At 49.5% G+C, this 20,170-nt stretch overlaps 1 long non-coding RNA gene across 1 annotated transcript in view; it reads right to left on the minus strand.

Annotated features, from left to right (window-relative positions):
• Positions 1-15,010: 15,010 nt before the first annotated feature.
• The window catches only part of LOC112549535, a 21,908-nt gene continuing 16,748 nt past the window's right edge, over positions 15,011-20,170 (minus strand). Inside the window, exons 3-4 of the long non-coding RNA XR_003092981.1 lie at positions 19,732-19,862; positions 15,011-17,382 (exon numbers count right to left, since the gene is read on the minus strand). This is a non-coding gene — a long non-coding RNA (uncharacterized LOC112549535). The remainder of the gene's footprint in view (positions 17,383-19,731; positions 19,863-20,170) is intronic.

The following is a 20,170-nucleotide window of genomic DNA, read 5'->3' on the forward strand; positions in this document are numbered from 1 at the left end:
CCCGCCCCCGCCGGCGCCGGCCCCCAGCCGCCGCCCCGGGTCGCTGCTCCTGTTGCAGGAGCCCTGGGGCCGGCCGGGGCGCTTGGAGCCGCGCCAGCCCCGTGCAAACCACGCCAGACACACCTGCCACCGGCATCCAACCTGCCGCATGCTGCTGCCCCGGGAAATGCTGCCAGGGCATCCCGGGGAAAGGCCCTGGCCCGGGTACAGATCCCCCCCCCACCCCGTCCGCACCCATCCGACCAGGGGCCCTTCCTGAGCCCGCTCTGACCCCGAGTGTAGGGGCAAGATCCCCTGGCGCGAGTCGCAGAGGGAGCATTGGCACCGCACCGGCATCCAACCTGCCGCATGCTGCTGCCCCGGGAAATGCTGCCAGGGCATCCCGGGGAAAGGCCCTGGCCCGGGTACAGATCCCCCCCCCACCCCGTCCGCACCCATCCGACCAGGGGCCCTTCCTGAGCCCGCTCTGACCCCGAGTGTAGGGGCAAGATCCCCTGGCGCGAGTCGCAGAGGGAGCATTGGCACCGCTGGCGCAGCCAGCCACCACCCCCAGCCTGGGCTGCAGACAGCACCCGGTGCTTCGAGCGAAGCTTAACACCACCCTGACACGTGGGCACAAGCGCATCCCCTTCCAGCCCGGGGGCCCTCGGATCTCAGTTAACCACGAGCCAGTGGTATCTGCTGCCATCGCTTCGGCATGAGCCTCATAGTTTCATAGCAGTTAGGGGTCAGAAGGGACCTAAATAGATCATCTAGTCTGACCCCCGGCCACTGGCCAGATGGGATCACACGACGCCAGACAGGTGTTCATCCGACCCCTTTTTGAATTTACCCAAGGTAGGAGCGAAGACCACTTCCCTGGGAAGCTGGTTCCAGATCCTAGCTGCCCTAATGGTGAAATAGTGCCTCCTAATCTCTAACCTGAACCCATTCTCCGGCAGCTTCTGGCCATTGTTCCTCGTCACCCCAGGTGCTGCTGGGGGGAATAGGGCCCTTCCTATTTGCTGCTGATCTCCCCTAACGAGTTTGCCCCACAAATTCCTTCAGGTCCAAGTTAGGCTGTCAGCCACCGTCTCACTCATCACCTCCCCATCCTGCGTCAGGGCCCAAGCTCGATTCACCATCGCGGGAAGAATTTGCATCTCGAGAGCACTGGGGCACTTGAGCTGAAAGTCACAGACGCTGCACGCTCACCGCCCCTTCGTTAACGTGCGCGGAAATCAAGTACGAACCAACATCAAAAGACTGTTAGGGTGTTCAAAGGGCATGGGAAGAACATGTTCTTCTTTTCAAGCTTCGCTTAAAGCTCAAATGTGGTGCAAAAAGATTCGGTGCAATGTTTTATCACCGCACTGAACAAGGAGGCACCTTGGTTCTTCTGCGTGTCTGTTGCTCTCTCCATTTCAGTCTGGCTACAGGCCTGCTTTAAATGACTGACCTCGCTGCCAGGTTGAAAGGAAAGGAAATTAGCAAGGAGGTTAGACCCCAAATGTGTGGGAAATAATGGCTTGCAAAGCCTGCTATTAATAGGAATGCTTTCATTTAATTGAACACTGCTTTTTTAACTGAGCTGTTTGCAACCCCCAGCATTGACTCAATATAGGGAGAATCAGAACGGGAAACGGGTCTGAAGTAAAACTAAGCAATCGTCTTTGTCTCGCCTGAGTGAAATGCATGAACGGGACAAACAGCACCAACCCGGACAAACGCGTTACATAAAAGGGACCCTGTGAGGGTTAGGAATCTACGGTGCCTAATCTAACCGAATAACAAGATGCTATTACTCATCATTTTTTTACCAGAATATATAGTGTCTAAATTTTAACCCAACGGTACCCCTTTACGTGCAATGACTACAGTCTAACATCCGAATCCGGACATTTGAAAAAAAACGGTGTCAAAGGAAAGAAGGGGCTGGCTAATGAAGCTGGTAAATAATCAAAGGCATAATCATGTTGTAAGTGCATAATTGCATCGGCTGAGAGGTGTCTGCAAAAGGAGGCCGTGACACAGGGTAACATTTAAACACATGCCTCAATCCGTCCCTGTTCAACCAAGGGCTTAACCAGATGCTTTGACTTCAAGCGCTCGCTTAAGCCTCCTTGAAGACCAGGGATGTCAGGCACATGCTAACATGTTTTGATGAATCACTGGCTGAGCCAAGTCCCACATCGCAGCATGCATTTTGCTGGAGTGCTTCAGATTTGCCCATCTCTGCCTGTCATTCAATGACAAGCTAGCCTGATAAATCCACGTGGCAGGCATTAAATACACCGGTGATTCCTTTCCCCCCTTCTCTACAGTTTGCTGTGTTTTGCACCATCATTAGCTAAATATATCAACGTGTGCAGGTGCAGTTTCAACACGTTCACACGACTTCCTTCCCCTCATCTCCCCAGTAGCAATTTCACAAGCCAGTCACTGGTCATTAGGCTGCCCAGGCCCGGTCCCGTCTCGCATGCGGCACCCTCACACATGCCGCATTCCCACTGCTCTGCAGTCTCCCCCCTGCCAGCTCCTCATGCACACTGTCGACCTTTATAGCTCACTTCAAGGTGCTCAGCGTGCATTCCTGAACACGCCGGGGTTTTGATGATCTGTCTGCACGCAGCTATTTTTTTGCAGGCCGGTGTGATGTGCATAAGCTCCAGCTGCACCGTGTCACCCCCCTGCTGATTTTTCCCTGTGAACTACCTGCCCTCAGTGTCAGTGTTTTCCCCTGACTTTGCTGAATGTACTGTCTTGGATGATATTACCATGTGGGAGTACCAGAACATATTTCTTCAAGTGTCACAGCAGTGAGAGACCATGACAGCATGACAGCAGCCTGAGTGATAAAGACTAGTAATCAAATCAAGGTCTCCTGCGTGGCCAGGCCATCCAAACCAGCCGACCTGAAAGTAATAATTTAAGTTTAAAATATCCTTGTAATGGTGAAAGATGATTAGTGTCATCCTGAAAAATGCAGGGCTGCAGAGGTCTGAAAAGCCCAGCTCTATGCCTAGGCCACGGCACCAGAACCCCAGGGCCCTCTCCATTACCGAGATCCACAAGTGGATGGGTCTTTCCACATGGGGGACCTCAAGTTAAATCCACTTATTCACCTCTTTCCTTTCCTTTTTTGTGGCCTTGCATGACAAGGATTATAGCAGAATTCACCCATTTCATTCGAATCTGACAGGGCCCTGCTGTGGCCTCAACTTGCGATCTCTGGGCACCTCAGCCCCCACACCTCTGAATACCGATGCTCTCTCATAGCTGAATGCCCTGAAGCCCTTATGATTCAGTCCATCACAACCTTTAAGCACTTGGAAGATCATCTTAAGGTGAGCAGCCACACATCATCTGTTCATCTCCCCCCAAGCCATCACCCTCTTCTCCAGTGACCCACCACCACGACTGCCGTACTTACACTCTGCAGGTTATTTCCATCTCCACACTCGAGGCGATCAAAACATGCATCGTGGTGCCTATTGACTTCCAGCAGCAGAACCTGCTTCTCTCCAGTGACGTTTCTGATCGAACCAGTCTCCTTCTTTTCCACTCGGGAAACATGCAAGTGTCTGCGCCAGGCCCACCACTCCAAAGCATCGGGTGTCTGTCACTGCTCGATGTCCCAGAATTATTCTCCAGAAGTTGCTGTGGGAAGAACGAAGCATTTTGCTAGTCAAGCCTCTATACATTTTGATATGCAACCATTTTCCCAAGCTTTCACAAGGGGCTCCAGGGAATCAGTCCCAGTCTTCATACCATTTTTTTAGAACAAAGTCTGGGGCTGGAGGTACGTGATCCCCAATGAATTCAGCAGCTGCCTCTATAACGTGACTCTTAACCGTGATGTTCATTTCCATCTTGTTTCTATCAGACAGAATCAGAATACAGGCATTTCATTTTTACCATATTTAGGGGGAGTCTCTGTTTCTTCACTGACTTCAGCATTCATCGTATTATAGAAGTGGTTGGAGCAAAGAGTGTCACGTCATCAATGTATGTGAGGCTGATGAAGCAGGAGCTACCACCAGAAATCCCACTTCCTTCCACTTTCCAGAGCCCTCCAGGGCTTTTCTTGTGATCAGTTCTGCTTGTTGAAAAGGCCTGGGGACAGACCAGATCTTTGTGTTACACCCTGCCCAGCAGAAAACCGCCCGCTGTTGCTTGCTGACGTTGGTGGTTCTTTTGATGCATGATTAGGGCTGAATATATTAGCAAATACAAATTCTCTCTAATCAGTGTCTTTTGGCCGTAAATCATTGCAATTGACCACGGTTCCAAGTCTGTTTAAAGTCCCTATTAGTGTTAGCTCCGGCGATTAAGCAGCAGAGAGGATTTAGCCTATTCCCAGGGCTGTACAATCAGGACTTGTAGTCATTTTACTGCTGCCTCACAATGTACCATAAATAGCCTGCAGAAGAGGCCTGTGTGGTCAATTCCATTGCTTGGAGGAGGCCAGCTTGGCCAGATATCACCTACCTGGTGCTAACAACATAGGTCAAGCATGGCCAGTTTGTTCCAGTTGTAGCTTGGTGCACGTGCGTCCCTTCAGCCTATTCGGCCCCTTCTCTCTGGAGCTCCACAGATGACAGCACTGGCCAAAGCACGTGGTCCTGGGAACAATACTTTGCTCAGGGTCTTTCACATGACATCCTTTTGCAAACTTCCACGATCATTGTCTCTTCTCACCCCACCTAACAGGGTTTCACCAAAGGGCAGCACAGGGCAGCTAAGTCTGGTTTGACATTATTGGTCACAGCTGCTCTCAGGATGCAGCGCTGTGCCGAGATACCCAGAGGCATTTGAAACAAGCTAGCCTGAGTACCAGAAGCAGGAGAGCTGCTGAGAAGAGGCACATTTGTTGGCCCTATGCTAAACCAGCTTTACTGCATCCAGCCCCGAGCTAGCTCACATGGAGCTCATTCAGCAAGATCACATTGCTAGCACCAGGCAAACAAGCAGGTGCTTTCCGGGAGCCGTAGCCAGAACGAGCCACTGGGACAGCTCAGGTAATGAACTCTTGATTCCTATTCCTCTTTGCCGAAGAAAAACCCCTCTTCCATTCAGATTCTCTAAAAGGAGAAGTAAGCAATGTGATTGCGCTGCGTGAAATAACTGGTGATACGAATTGTCTGATACGAATAAATGCACCATTGCCCTCTACGGCTTGCCATCAGAACTGCTCATGTGTGTGTCCCAGGCCTTATATTGCTACCAACCAAGCAAGATTCTTCTTCAGCTCAGATGGCAGGATGCTTTTGGAGGACAAAGATCTGCATCCCATTTTGTCTAGAATTTTTGGCAGGCCACGGCGTGCACACAGAGACGACCAAGAAGTCCCACAGTAGGCACAAAGCGGTTCTAATGTAAAGAAAATAAGAGATGTGAGTTATATATATATATATATTTAAAGGCTCTCAATTTTAAAACAGATTCAAGGCAGGAAATAATCTGCACTGCTGGGGGTGTTCGTTATTCCAATCCCTTATGAATCAAAGATAAAAGACTGCACTGATAGTGGAACAATAATGGAGTCATCCAGTCTAAGCAAGGGGTGGCCAACATGTGGCCCGGGTACCCAAAGTGGCACAGGCAGGCTCTGTGCATGGCACATGGCAGATCAGGGAGGGGAGAGGCAGCGCAGTGGCAGACAGGACAAGAAGCAGAAAGCAAAACACCAGATTGGGCAAGGAGCACGGGGCAGGGAGCAGAAAGCAGAACAGCAGATCAGGGAAGGGAAAGGGATGAGTGTGACACGCAGGAATGGTGTGGGGCTAATTTGTGGCTCACCTGCCAAAAAAGGTTGGCTCCCCCTGGACTAAGGGATGTTCTCCATACACAGGACAGAGTCTGGGTTTGCAGGTGTTTGCCATTGTAATCCCTGGGCCTCTTCTAGCGCTGGGGCCCTTCCCATCAATCTCCTCCTTGTTCCCAGCTTGATCAGCCAGAAAAGTGGGTTCATCCTTCTTCCAGTGCTCGCATCGTTACACCTGGCTGCAAGAGAACCATTCGGTTAATGGACTTACAATAGGTTGTTCTGGGGATGTGCAGAGCACCTTGGCACAGGCAGAAAACAACCCAGCAGAAATGCATACACTGGCGCTTCTCCCCTTTTCGATGTAACTTGTCCCCGGTTTTAGGTCAGTGGTTCTCACCTTATCCTTACTGTTTTTCCCAAATTGGGACCAGCCCCTCCCATCTCCCTCCTTCTGGTTTGCCATACAGGAAGGGACAGGGCATCATGGCCCCTTTAGCTGAGATGGATGCTTTAGTCAGGGATGATCCTGCCTTAACTAAGGGGCTGGACTAGACCGGACCTTCGCAGAGCTCTGCCAGCCCTCCTCTTCTATGATTCTGGGATGATTTGTTTGTCCCTGGAGGGCCGAGAGCCTCTGGTTTGGATCCCAGGACTAAAAGGGAGGATTCTTGATACTGATTTATGAAGGGGCCTTGGGCAATTCCTGAAGTATCCATGTCTCAGCTTGCCTTCCTGCTGCATAACTATGATATCAACCATGTGGGAGTGTTGGGAGGCTTAGTTAATTAAATGTTGTTAATCAATTAATTAACATGCTTGGAGCTCCACAGAGAGATGGCATTACAGAAATACATAGTATAAAAATATGGTACAAATGCACAACACCTGATTTTCCCGGGGTGGGGGGGGTGGGGGGGTTGTGTTTGTTGTAATGATCTCATATTGTTGCTACACTTATCACACATCTGGGTCCATTTGGACACATGCTGGCCTGTGAAGGCAGGGACTCAATGGCCTGAGAGGCCTGATCTAGCTTTATGTTCCACATGGGTTGTGATCTCATCCATGCAAAATGCTCTGCAGAATTTACTGACTGAACCAATGGCTTAGTAATAGCACAACGCCTGGAAGCCAGTCTTGGATTGGGCCCTGTCCGTGGGGGTTATTGGGAATGTCTTTGATCGCCAGAGAAGCTGTACTTTGAAGCACTGGTCACCAGCAATGCCACCAAGCAAATGAGACTGTTCTGCATCCCCGGTGGCCCTCAGAAAAACAATCAGCACTTCCAAATCTATACACCACAAAGGGTCCCCCCACCAAAAAGGCAGCATATCCGTCCTATTTTACAGATGGGGAAACTGAGTCACAAAGGCAGAGTGACTTGCCAAGGCTGTCCACAGCAAGTGTGTGGAGTCCGTGACTCCTGTCTTCCATCCCTGCTCCCTCTGGCAGGTGACACCTGGTCCAGGCTCTCCGACTTTCCACCAGCAGGTGATGGCGCAGCAGCGGTGATTGCTAAAGCGCTGCAGGGCTTCAGCATGCTCCCACAGAGGCTGTGGGTGTCTGGTCAAGCAGGGCACGGCAGGATCAAGCCGAAGGCAATCACTGGGCCCCAGCTGGAACGTGGCCAGGCTGCCCAGGCGAATGGGGCCATGTGGTAGGACATGGAGTGAGCCCAGGCCTCCAGCACACTTTTCTGCAAAGGACATGAATGCCACACAGCACTGCTAGGAGGGGAGGGGGTAGGAGGGAACTTTACACACACCCTCCCCACACCGCCGCAATCGCACACGCGCCTTCTTCCACACACTTCCATCATCCGAAGGATGTGCACTAAGCAACACATCCATGCTCTTTACACCTACCCAAATACACATGCTTTCTGTCACACCCAGCACACACATGCACACTCACTATGTCCAAGGCTATACTCCCCGCAGCAGTGCCCACCCTATGCTAACAGCACTCCCTGTCCAGCAGTGCACATCTAGCCACCACAGACACAACTTTTTAAAAGCTTGCCCTTGTTATTTTGTTGGAAATAAACACCTAAGCTGCGGATCACACCTCCAGCATCTTCCGCCTCCTGCCTGACAGCTGCAAATATTGTCACATGCTGGAGAAATCTGATCTGGCATCCAGTGGGCAGCAAACTTACTTCCAAAGATAGGAAGTGGCAACATCATCCCCAGCACCCACCGACAACACCTCTGCTCGCGCCGAGGAGACTTAACACATTAGTGCTGTGTTATTTTTGGTGACAGCTTAATCCTGACATGGACCATATGGTGCCTCCCCTTGGCCATCTCAGCTCTCCGGACTGAGGGGCTGGTCACAGATTATCTCCCTGTTGCTCCAGTGCAGTCGGCACGTCTTCTGCCACTCTCTGCAGGACCATTGCCGTGTGCTGCGCTGAAAGCCAATGGTGCAGCAATGCTAGCAGCAAGTCCGCAGGTGACCTTGAGACCTGTTGTGGCCTTGGCTTGGAGCTAGTGGGAAATGGCCACTGAACCAAAAAAATGAGGGAAACTGGTTGTGTCGAACTGGACCAGACATTTCCCCCCTGCAGTTTATTTTTTGGTGAAACGTAGAAACAGCAAAGCCAACCCCCTTCATTTAGAGTCAGCCTGAAATGTTTTATTCAACCTGAAATAATATATTCTGTTTGGGGTTATTCAAGCCTTTTGTTTTCACCTTTTGTTCTTTTCACGCGGATCAATTTTTACACATGAAACATGCCCTTTTAAAACACAACTGTGAGAAGCTTGGTTTAGAAGATGTCACTATGGAAAATGTTGGCTTTCCTAAAGCACAACATTTCATGTTGAAAGTATTGAAACAACATGTTTCAACACTTTTAATATCTTTCCCCCATATTTTTGCAGCCAGATGTGTTCAAGCTGAATTCATGAATAGGAAGTTTCTCTCGATACTTCATTTATGGCAAACTTATTATTTGGTAAAAAAGAAAAAATGATTTGCCTGGATCTCATGGAGATCATGGGTCAAATTCCTCAGTGGTCCAGCCTCCTCGGCCACTCATTGCTGTCAAAGCTTTTACTCAGTCTAAACCTCAGAGCCCAATTTGTCCTGGCATGGGGCACTGATATAATTAAAAGGGAATATGGCTGATGTGGTTTTCAATAGACATTTCATCTAAGGAGGGAGAGTAGGACAGGGGCCTCTCTGACATTTTTTCTGTCACTGGCTAGTTATAATGGTGTGAACTGAAGTTAAATGAAGAACGAGATTTTGATCCCAGATGCATTGGTACAAAACTGGATTTGCTGTCCTGAAGGTGGTGGAGTCACTGCAGATGATACCAGTGCCAAGGACAGCAGCATCTAGGAGGTCCGGAGAAATGTCATACGGCAAAGATAAATAACGGGACACTCCGCGTGAGCTGTTAGAGCAAATAATGGCTGCTCTAGTCTCTGGGGTGGATCCTTTTCACGCTTAAAGACCAGTAGGATCTTCAACACATTCCCAAGCCCAATGGGGATCAAACCTCTGATTCTCTTGTAATCATGGCTGAGAGCTTGTTCTTTCACAAGCAATTAATTTTTAAGGACCTGATCCAACAGCTCCACTGAAGTTGAGGGAAGTCTGTGGTAGGCAACAGATCAGGACCTTAACGGAGGAAGACAGAAGAAGGGACAGGGTGCAAAAAGCAGCGGGGTTTCCCATTTTACTTTTACACATTTGTCTCGCGTAGGAGTCACCCTCAGACGAGATCAGCTCATCCCCACTGCCAGCTTTAACATCTCCCACACGCTGCTCATCCTGGGAACGCTCTCTCCTCCCAGTTCCCACTTGGATTGTGGCTTAATTTTCTTGGGACACTGTTTAACTCTGCCTATTCTGCTGCCAAGAAATAAATGCTAAAGTCCATTTTGAAGTGCAAACTCCATTCCCAGACAGAAATCAAGGTGCTGCATTTTGAAAATGTCAACATCAACTGCTTACGAAAACTTCCCAAATTTGACTCACGTTTGAAAAGATGCAGACAAAAAGATAAAGCATTTTGCAGGGAACTTTCTAATTACCAAAAAGTTTTACTGGGTCAGTTGCAAACCTTTAGCACACGAACAGCCTCTTGAAATGTGTCTGGACAGGGCAGAACTGAGTGGCATCCCAAACCCAGCTGAGTTGTTTAATGATATTGGAGAAATAATTTAATACACTGAGACTGAAGCAGTGGTGAATTCAGGTCCTGGGTGGGGGAAAAAAGGACAAGCACAGAGCCTGTTGCTGCATGCCTTACCCTCACTGGCAACCCTTCCCTAACAAACAGCCCCATTAACTAGAACAAGATGCACGAACAAGGAATTCTCACGACAGGGTTTGCAAAATTGACTGTTAATTAAAAAAAAAATCCTCATCTCATGTACTGAACACAAGTTTCAAGCAGAGTCCGTTTCCCTAACCCTGCCTCTTTTACTGACGCGTTAGCTCAGAGCAAAATTCCATTGCCAAGGTAGAGACAACCTGGAAAATGCAATGAATTTACAATGCAAATGCTGATGGAATTAATTTGAATAGCGTAAAAAGTCATGGCTGCTCATTCTAATATTAGCACCCACTTCTATTTAATGTGTTCTTAATTATAAGCATTTTTCATTTCTTCCTTAAAAAAAAAAACCTCTGTGCGTCTCTTTTTAGGTTTGCCCAGTGATACTACCTCTCTCCTTTCTCGTGTTGAATGAATACTTCCAGGAGAATATTCCCCGTCACACTCCCCCCAGACCTCCCTCTTCAACCCTTCCCCAACTGATTCCATTGGATTCAGCAGTTTATCATCATAACATCAAATTCTGCCGCTGCTGATGTTCAGGTTGTACCAGAACATCCGATTTAACACACAAATCAGGAACAAAACCGTTGAGGCTGCGTGGACGGAGCACAACAGATGGACAGTGACTTGCTGCTCTCGCTGTGAAGACTTGGAAGCTAATAATAATCGTAAACATCCCTTTTCATCTTGTTCTAATCCTAGTAATCTCCTTACCCTGCAGCCCAGATTGTTGCTTGCTTTGTGCACTGGGAGCACTCCTGACAGCCAGGCTATGCCGGGCAGGCTCAGGAATGCCGGGCTCTGCTCTTGGGGAGACGTGCTTTCTTCTTTGCAAAGGGGCTGGGCTGTCCAACCCCCAAAATGGGCCATTAAGCTTTATTAGGGATTTAGAACCAATTAAAAAGTTTCCCCCCACAGCCAAGGAGAGGTCCGGGTGGGCTCTGACGGTAGAATTACAGCAAAGAAAGCAGCAGAATAAGCCCAGAAGAAAACACAGCATTTGGGTCACAATAGCAGAATGGGAAGCAACAGAGCAGCCTCCTGTTCTGCCCCAAGCTCTGACATGGGGTCGCTTTGTGAATGTCATTGTTGCTAACGCCCCTGACTTTAGGCATTTTACATGAGCCCTCTGCTCCTGGAATCAGGTCGTTAGTAAAATCTCCCAGCTTTCATACATAAAAGGTTGAAAGTTTTAGTCTTCAGAGTTGAAAATGTGGCCTGGCAAGAAATAACTGAATTTTTCTCTTTCCTTTTTAAATTCGAGGGGACTTGAAATGGTGCTTTTGGGACTCCTGGTGTGGGGAATACGAGAACGTGGGCAGGAGCAGCTGGGCGGTGAGTGCTTTTGAAAAATCTGGTCATTATTCCTCTCCAGGCTCAATTTGCAGAAACATTGAGCACTTCTCTTTCTAGCTGAACACAAAAAGGGGACTAAGCATTTTTTTAAATCAGGCCCTTTGCATATCCCCTTCTGGAAAAAATCCTCCCTGGTCATTTCCAAGCAAAATTAACTCATGGTTTCTAAGTGCTCTGGGATCCTTAGGTGAGAGGAGCTCTAGAAGCAATGGTAAGGAGTCAAATTCCCCTTCTCTCACCCTGGGGCAGCCCCAGTGACTTCAGGGTTAGTGTATGGCTGCAACAGTAAATTCTGCTTGTGAAGACGTCCCTGGGAAGATGGCCTGCACTCCATGCAGGAAGAGATTTGATAATAGAGGCCTCTTCAATCTAGCAGACAAAGCAATAACAAGATTGAATGGCTTGTAGTTGAAGCTCAGCAAATTCAGGCTCAAAATAAGGTGCAATTTTTGTAATGGTGAGGGTAATTTACCACTAGAACAGTCTGTCAAGGGCTGAGGTGGATTCTCCAGCACTGGGAAAACTTAAATCAGGACCGGGTGTTTTTCTAGGAAGGCGAGTCTCAGTTTGACGGGGCACTGGCTCAAGGGAGCCCCGGGCCTGCGGCATACAGGAGGTCACGGTAGCTACTGTTCCCTTGTGAGCTCCTAACCCATAAATTGCTACTCAGCGGGCTTCAGTGTTGCTGCTCCGAGCTAGGTGCGACTGATACCCCTGTTCCTAGTCTTGCTAGATTACCAGTCCCTGGCCGGACGGCAGCACCCAGCATTCCTCCGGGTCTCTAATACTTCCCCCAGAAGCTGCAATATTTTTTAAATCATTACCCAATCCAGGCGTGGGAGGGGCTCATCCGGTTTCTGACACACACACACTGGACATGATTCTGTCCTTCCTCCCACTGAATCAAGGGTGTTTTTTTGGAAACCTATAGACTTTGGACCTTCCCAGGAGATGCATGAACAAGACTGAGGGGGGTATTGATAGTTGAGCGTTAGCCATTTTAAAGAAAAAAGTTCCTTGTCCTTAAGCAAAAGCCTGTGCCCTCTGCTTGCTGCATGTGCACTGATCCCACTCATACAATAATACATCATAAAATCAATAAATAAGAGCAAGTCCAGACTTTGGCCTGATCACACCTTTATTCAAATCAGTAGGAGTTTTGCCATTGGCTTCAGTGGGAATAAGACAGGAGCCCTGGGAAGAAGAGGTCCCGGCCTTGCCTTGCCTTGCCCCTATCGCAAGCTGGGGACACCAAAAACGCTCCTTGATGCCATTTTTGCAAATTCCCTCTGCTCTGCAAAAGCCTCTAGGCCCAAGATTCCCGGGGGATGTGCCAGTTGCAGCAGACCTCCTGGCTTTTTCCATGGGCCATGAACCTTGTCCCGGCAAGATGACAATCCCCCGCAAAGGCATCCTTGTAGACGGTCCGTCCCTGCAAGCCTCTGTGAGCTTTTGAAGGGGAGGCTCGATTCCACTTGGGGCAGTGAATGATTTTTTGGGGCAGTGAATGCATGAGTTAAGCCCCACTGGTATTTACGGCGCTATGTGCGTGAATAATAATAATAATAATATAATCCAACAAACTTGTGGCCACCACAGCAGCAAATGCATTTTTGATTTGTGGCGTTCATTTTCAATTGGCTGGCTCCAAACCCAAGCTGTTTGCATACTGGTGCACAGCGGTCTCTGCCATCTCCTGTGGACAGGCCAGTGGAAGCACTCCATGAAAGGATGGGAACAGCCTGTCATGAACCGCCCTGTCCCATCCACCCCGCCCTGTCTGACCCACACCCCCATCACACCTGGAACCGACTGCCTGCAAACTAATTCCAGCTGTGCTGTCTGCGTGATCCCTAATCTGCTGAAGGCAGATTATTTTTGCTGCAGTGTATGCAGCAGCTGCCTGGGTATTTATAAAATCTATTACTTCTCCTACTAGCTGTATTTCCATTCCTCCTCCCTTCTCCCCACCATGTCTGCATGTGAAAATAAGAGAACAGCATGAGGGCACAAAACAAGGGAGAGGGGCTCATGAAAAGGGGAAAGCTCCCAGCTACAAGAGCTTTTAATTAATCAGATGTAAATTGAGACATGACTTCATGCAAGAGAGAAATTCTGTAGTGGGACTGCCAGCGTTGTCGAGTGCCGGTTCACATTTCTGAGGCCAGGAGTGAAGAGGGACTCAGAGGAAAGGACTGGAGAGAAAAAGATTGATATGGTTACCTCTCCACTTCCAGGATTTGATTCCACTGTCCATGGAGGGGATACACAGGCAATCAGCCACCTCACCCTGACAGGAAACTGCTTACTAATATCCAGCATTTTCATCACTTGGTTAATCATCATTAAGAGGGAGGAACTGAATTGCAAGTCTCCAAGGTCTCACAAGAAAGGCCATTCTGAAAGCGAGCTCAAGAATTTAGAAACGTCACGTGGCAGGCCCCAGGAAATTATGCAATCTGACTTCCACTCGTTCGCCTTGGAGCTTTCAAGATTGCACTCAAGTTATTATCAGCCTTTTCCCTGCAAGGCTAGAAACTTACTTTTCTCTTTCAAATCGAAGGTGCGATTCTCACAGAATTCACGTGCCTCCAGGCTTCACAGAAAGCATCAGATGTCGCACGGGTCTCCTTTACACCATGAAAATTGGCAATGGTGACTCAGGCACCAGTTAGTTTGCTACTTTAAGGAGCCCACACAGGGTCCCTAGATTATAACACAGAGAATCAAGTGCCTATTTAAAAAGCACAACAAACCAAGTGATGTTCAGGACCAGATGCACTCAAGTGCCTTCTGAAAGCCTGGAGGCAAATTTCACGCACAAGGTGTTTGCAACCAGAATCATGCAAAAATGCAACCAGTATGATCAAGGGCCTGGTTAGGCTCCTTGGCCCCTAGTTTTCTGGGTGTAACAGTAACGTGCCTGCAGAAACCCTAATGTTCATGCAGTGAATGTGTCTTTTGTGATCAGCCTGCCTTTCTACTGGGGCTGTTCTACCATTATTTGGGACATAGTCATGCTTTGAGCCCCAGTCACAGACCAGGACCCCCCCAGGGCTAGGAACAAAATGACAGTCCCTGCCCTGAAGAGTTTTTGATCTCACAGGGGGAAAAAATGTTACAGAGCAAGAGAATTTACTTCACCTTGGAAAAGTCTTGTGCCCTCTGCATTCACATGGGAGCCGAGTTTCTCCTGTCCTTCGCTGGAGAGTTAAATAGAGAGCTCCTGCAGGGAATGAAAATGGCAGATCTCACGAGGCCATTCACTGCTGGAGAAAAGGCAACGTTTGGCTATTGTATTTGATAAAGGGAGCTAATCACTGGAGCTTTCCTATACAACCAGCTGAAGTGCAGGCCAACACACAGGTATGCACATGTCTGGGGTTTTGTTTCAAGTCCTAACACTGTAGGGTTTTGGACAGGGACCCGCTATCCAGAAACCACGGTGGATAAGAAACAAGCCTCCCCCCTGTCCTCTGGGGCTGACGTTGCCGTGTATGTAAACCAGTGCATATTATTTTCCCCCCTCGGGAGACTGGAGGACTGGTTGGCTCATGGCTTTGAAGCTGCTCTGGGTCAGTGGTTCAGACCGGCAAAAGCAATGGCTTTTCTTTGCAGGTTTGGGTCAAATGAATGGGGCGGATCATGCCTCACGGGACAAACACGACCTCCATACTAGACCCCAGATGCTCCTCTATTTGGCAGACCCAGGAGAAAAGCCAAAGGAGTGCATTAGACACGTTTCCTTCTCCCTCTCAAACCTGGGCCATCCATTGCAAGGCTAACACGTCCACACCAGGCACTTTGGACAATTCTCTCTAAAAGCAGCACAGCATCGGCGACGGCCGGGTGTTTGCACCATCAATCTAGCAACCGAGCTCAGAACAGAACTGGCTGAGACTGGCAAATAGCCTGTGCCCAGGCCACACCATGCTCCCATCATTTCTACCACCTGGCAGCAGCTTTGGGAGATTTCCCAGTGACAGCCACGGGTGGGGATGGGGTTGGAGGCAAAAAGCACAGCTGAGGCAGTGGCTTTCACGCTGTTTGTGTGTGCAGAGAGGTCCCTTCTTCAGGGCTCTCGGTCTGGCACTGCATTAAAACAAAAGCAAGCTCCCTCCCCACTACATAAAGCTCCTCTGCACATGGCCCAGCGTGAAGCTCTGACCCAGAGGGAGACCCTGATGTTCTGCATCAGGACACTTCGCCAGCACTCGCTGAGGTTCAAAACCATTTGTTATTTCTGGGAGTGCCTCTTCTGCTTGACAGGGGCAGGGAGTTAGGCAATTCAGCAATAGCAAGGCCTCTGTGGGCTGTCAAAACCCCCCAGCTTGCCTGTCTGTTTAGGAGGATGGCATGAAATATTGATTATGCGCTGCACACGCCTGCCCTCTAGACGTTTATTAGTGCTCCCTTCCCCTGGTCACAGCAACAGCAAAGCAAAATCCTTTGCTCCTGAGCACATCCCTCTCACAGGCAGAAAGCTGGCACACACAAGAGGATATCAGTCCAGGTAGGGGAAAGCAAAGGCCTCACAATACATACGTCTGGATGCTGGAACGGGAAAAAGAAATACGACTGCTGGGGAGCATGCATGGTCACTGGACGGCTGACTGGACCTTCAGGCTAACAATCGCAGCAGGACCGAGGAAGTGCTGCTCACCCAGGGTGTTGACCCCAGCCAGCGTGCTCTTCGCCACGAGTATTGTCACTTGCATCATTTGCTTGTTCCTGCTTTGTACGGAGCCACGAGGAGGGGTGGCACGGTGTCCTGAGTTCTCCTGGCCAGGGTGGCGCAGCATTGGCCCCAGCTGCAAAAGAACCCGTGCATTTCACTGTTGTTGCATCCTGCTGTGCCTGGGGTTTGTTAACCAGCTATTTCTGCCACAGATGGCCCAGGTAGGAGATGTTGTGACCTGACTCTGCGTGGTGCTGAGTGTCCTTCTACTCCAAGGTTCAAGGGACCAGTGGCTGTTGAGATGCTTGACCAGATGCCTTCTGAGGCTTTCCTTTCCAACCATGCTGACGCTGCTTGACTGCGCCCTTTCAGAGTGCTTTTCAGAAACGGGTGTCACCCTCCCTCTGCACCTACAAACCAAAGTGATGTGACTCGAGTCATACAAGGATGTCAGTGGCAGAGAGAAACAAAGCCAAAGTCTCCTGTGATGCATCCTCCTTTTCCAACCACTGGACTCTTTGCACTTGTGCATATCCCCAGGTAAAACACCTGTGCTTTGGGGTGCCACTCTCACATTCACAGTCCTTCCTGCTAATCAGGGCTGGATCAGGATCCGCAGTGCAACCTGCTACCCCCCAAGCCTCTTTTCACAGAACCACTCTGAGGCACAGTGTGGATCCAGGCTGTGTGTCTGGTTGACTTGGGAGACTCTTGCTGTATTCAGAACGTCAGCACTGTCCAAAGAGGACTCCAGAGACAAAGGAAAGATGGATGTGCCAGTCCGAGGCTGAAGAAATCGAGGAGACCCTCCAAGTGTTAAAGTACAAGGAAGGAAGAGTGTGGATGTTGCTGCTGCAAAGCAGCCACAGGAAAAGATACTGGAAGCATCTGAAAATAAGATGCCATGTGATTGAATTCTCTCCTTCCAAGCACTGAGGCAGAAATATTACCTGGAGTGCCCATAAATCCATGCAATCCTCCTGTTTGGAAGTGCTGTACAGTACAAGGCACCCCCTCCATGTCCTGGGAGCTCTGGGCTTTGCCACAGAGGAAGGTATCCGCAGAGCTTGTTGGAAATCCCAGCTGGAGGGGGAAGTATTTATTTCTGCTGGGGTGTTTGCTGTGTGTTCCCGGCATTAATCTCGCAGGAAGTGGCAGGGAGACAAGGGCAGAGCCCATACAGAGGGGTTTGGCATATCTGCTGCATGCTGCTTCCCATCACTGTGGCTCCGGTCTTTGCTGCGTGGCATTTCATCTGTGTCTTCTCTGATCTTGCTGCCAACAATGGAAACCCAGAACTCAGGGCTAAGAGAAAAAAATGACAGGGAATGACAGCTGCCTGAAGGGACTGTCCCAAATCAATGCCACGTTCCCACCAACCCCTACTGCTGAAGACCCACTCTTCTGAGCACCCTGGAGGAGTCGGGGAAGGGGTAATTACAAAGACATAAAGTGGAGTCTATTTCTCATGGAGGAATCCCCCAAACTCCCACCTACAACTTTGAAAACTTCCCTCAGGCATCAGCTTGTTGCCTTATCCTTTGCAGGAAGAGGGCTGTGAACCAGCAATGAGGCATGGATCAAATGGCAACACTGATTTATTTCCAGTGCTGGGCAATTTACCCATAGACAGGTGTGATCCTTGTCCCAAGAAGCTTCCATCCAGATGCAAGCGGGATGTAGCACTCAGGGCTGACAAACCGTGAGGAGGAGACTGAAGAGGAAGGCTGAGGTTACAGCCATAACCCTGAAGGCTGGCTCTGCTTTGGCAACTGCATGTCTTGATGGCTCAGTTGCACTGTAAAATATACTGAGTCGGCTCTAACGAGCATCAAAGCAGAAAGGAGTTGTAGGGAAGGGATACTTATTATGGGGCAAGGAGCAGTGAGCCTTCATCCAGATCCCAAAGTGTTTCAGGACAGCAGTTTACCCAGCACCAAGTGACATGGAGCCCCTTCTGTGCTGGAACAGAGAACAGTACATGACAACTCAGGGCAGGAAGGAAGTGAAAAGAAATATGGTCATCATTTGAAGCAGGAGGGTGAGTTTACGCAGGCCAAATGTAATCAAGCAGGAGGGGAACACCTCCCTGCTCCCAGTGGAGATCACAATTGCATTCAATCTGAAATCTGGCCCTCTGAGGAGCAGCACCGGATCCCTGGCACACACCCCATGCGGGGCCGAGAATCAAACCCTTCTCTCATGAGGTTGGAAAGGACCATAGGGCTCGTGATCCTTAATCAAACGAAAGCCAGTGAAGGGTTAATGTTGTTCTGCTAAATACACCCTCACTCGCAAGCTGCTCTTTACAATGCCTCCCTTTTCCTTCACCTGCAGTCTTAGTCAGAAATTCACCGATTGACTTAGTTTAAAAAATGTGGCTTCTTGACTACAGAGACGTTACCCATAAAACAGTTCAAATTGTCCCTTGCATTTAAATGTCGCCTGTTGTATAAAACATCTTCTATCAATTTCACTCGAGGCTGACAAGCATTCTCATCCCCATCCTGTTAATAACATCAGCGCTCTTCACAGCGCCCTTAACCGCATTCCTAAGGGAAGTGAATACTCTTAAGGGCACCTTTTGTCATCATTAGTTTTCTCCAGCAGTTGAAGAAGGAAGGGATTGTACTGAGTAGTTCTCAAGCTCTTGTTGCATCACGTGTCATTAATGCATAGCCTCACTAGGTTCATTTCCCACCAGGTTGGCAGAAGGGCATCAATGCAAGCGAACTGTTATGTTGGGCATGAGAGTGAATATTTTCCTCTCCTGTTCTACCTTGGTGTCAGGGGGCAAAGCTACACGTGCAGTTAGCCTGGCTGAATAAACTCTGGTGCAGTTCATACTGGAGTTTATTGCTCCCTGGCACAGTGTTTATATGTGAGCCTGGGATCATAGCACATTGAGCCAGGGCGGCACAGCACCAGCTGGCACAGGACCCAGGGGGTCAGCCTGCCAGCCCAGGGCTGCTCCGCTATGGCTCACCGTGCTGTGGAGGGGCTGGCTGGGGCATGAGGGTGCAACGATGTGGGGCTACCTGGCAAGCAGCCTCTGCCATGCCCCAGCCAGCCCAGTCACCATCTACATGTGTGACAGTGTACATTACTCTGCTGTAGGATAGCACTTGTGTCTGGCAGTACTATCCTATAGCGGAGTAAATTAGTTTACTAATTGCACATGCAGATGGTGATGCTTTACTGTGGAGCTAATTGGGCAGCTCCGCAGTAGAGTGCACATGTAGGTGCACCTGGTGTGTGGTGAAGCACTGTCAATGGGGAACAAAGACACTTAGCGTGCACCATATCTGGAAGTGGGGGCTTCACCTATGCTCTGGCTCCCCCAAGGCATCTTTAACCACTGAGGAAGCATGGAGAGTGGAGGGGGGAATGGACTGGCACTGTGCAGAAGAAACCAGCCCACCTGAACCCAAAACGACCACCATGCTAGGCACTGCAGGCATGTGTTACCAGGGTATGTATGCACAGATAACCTCATCCCCATGCTCAGCTGGTGCTGTGTTGCTTATCCTGGAACAAGTTAAGTGAATTCAGGTAGAACCAGGTTGTGGAGACAGCACAGGAAAAACCACCCAAAGCCTGGTGTGCATGGGAGTACTGTTTCTCACCCCTGCCGTAACAATAATAACAGCTCACCATGTGCTTTGGCAAATGCCTCACATCCCACAGTGCTTTAATGGTCATACTGACTGCCGCTGCCATGCAGCCACCTCTGGGGTCCGTTCTGGTACCTGCTGGCCACGAGCTGAAGAGCTGACTGTAGCCACCTGAAAGTGAAAGGGGAAAACAAAACATACCTGGAGACCACACAGTTTAACAGCTCGAGTCTCAGAGAAAGTCCCAAATGGAGCCAGCATTGCCTGACAGCTTGAGCACTGGCTTGGGACTTGGGGTCCTGCTTTATATTTTATATTTCCAGGCCTCCCAAGAGCCTGTTGGATGACTTGTGGCAAGCCATGCCACTCCTCCCTGCACCAGGTTTCCCTGCCTGCAATACATACATAATACCTTGTGAAGTGCTTGGAAACTTACTACTGAAAACGGAGTTCTTAATCACTGCAAGAGACCAGGACGC

This window comes from Alligator sinensis, unplaced genomic scaffold (assembly GCF_000455745.1).
Source record: "Alligator sinensis unplaced genomic scaffold, ASM45574v1 scaffold337_1, whole genome shotgun sequence".
In the NCBI taxonomy this organism is placed as follows: Eukaryota; Metazoa; Chordata; order Crocodylia; family Alligatoridae; genus Alligator; species Alligator sinensis.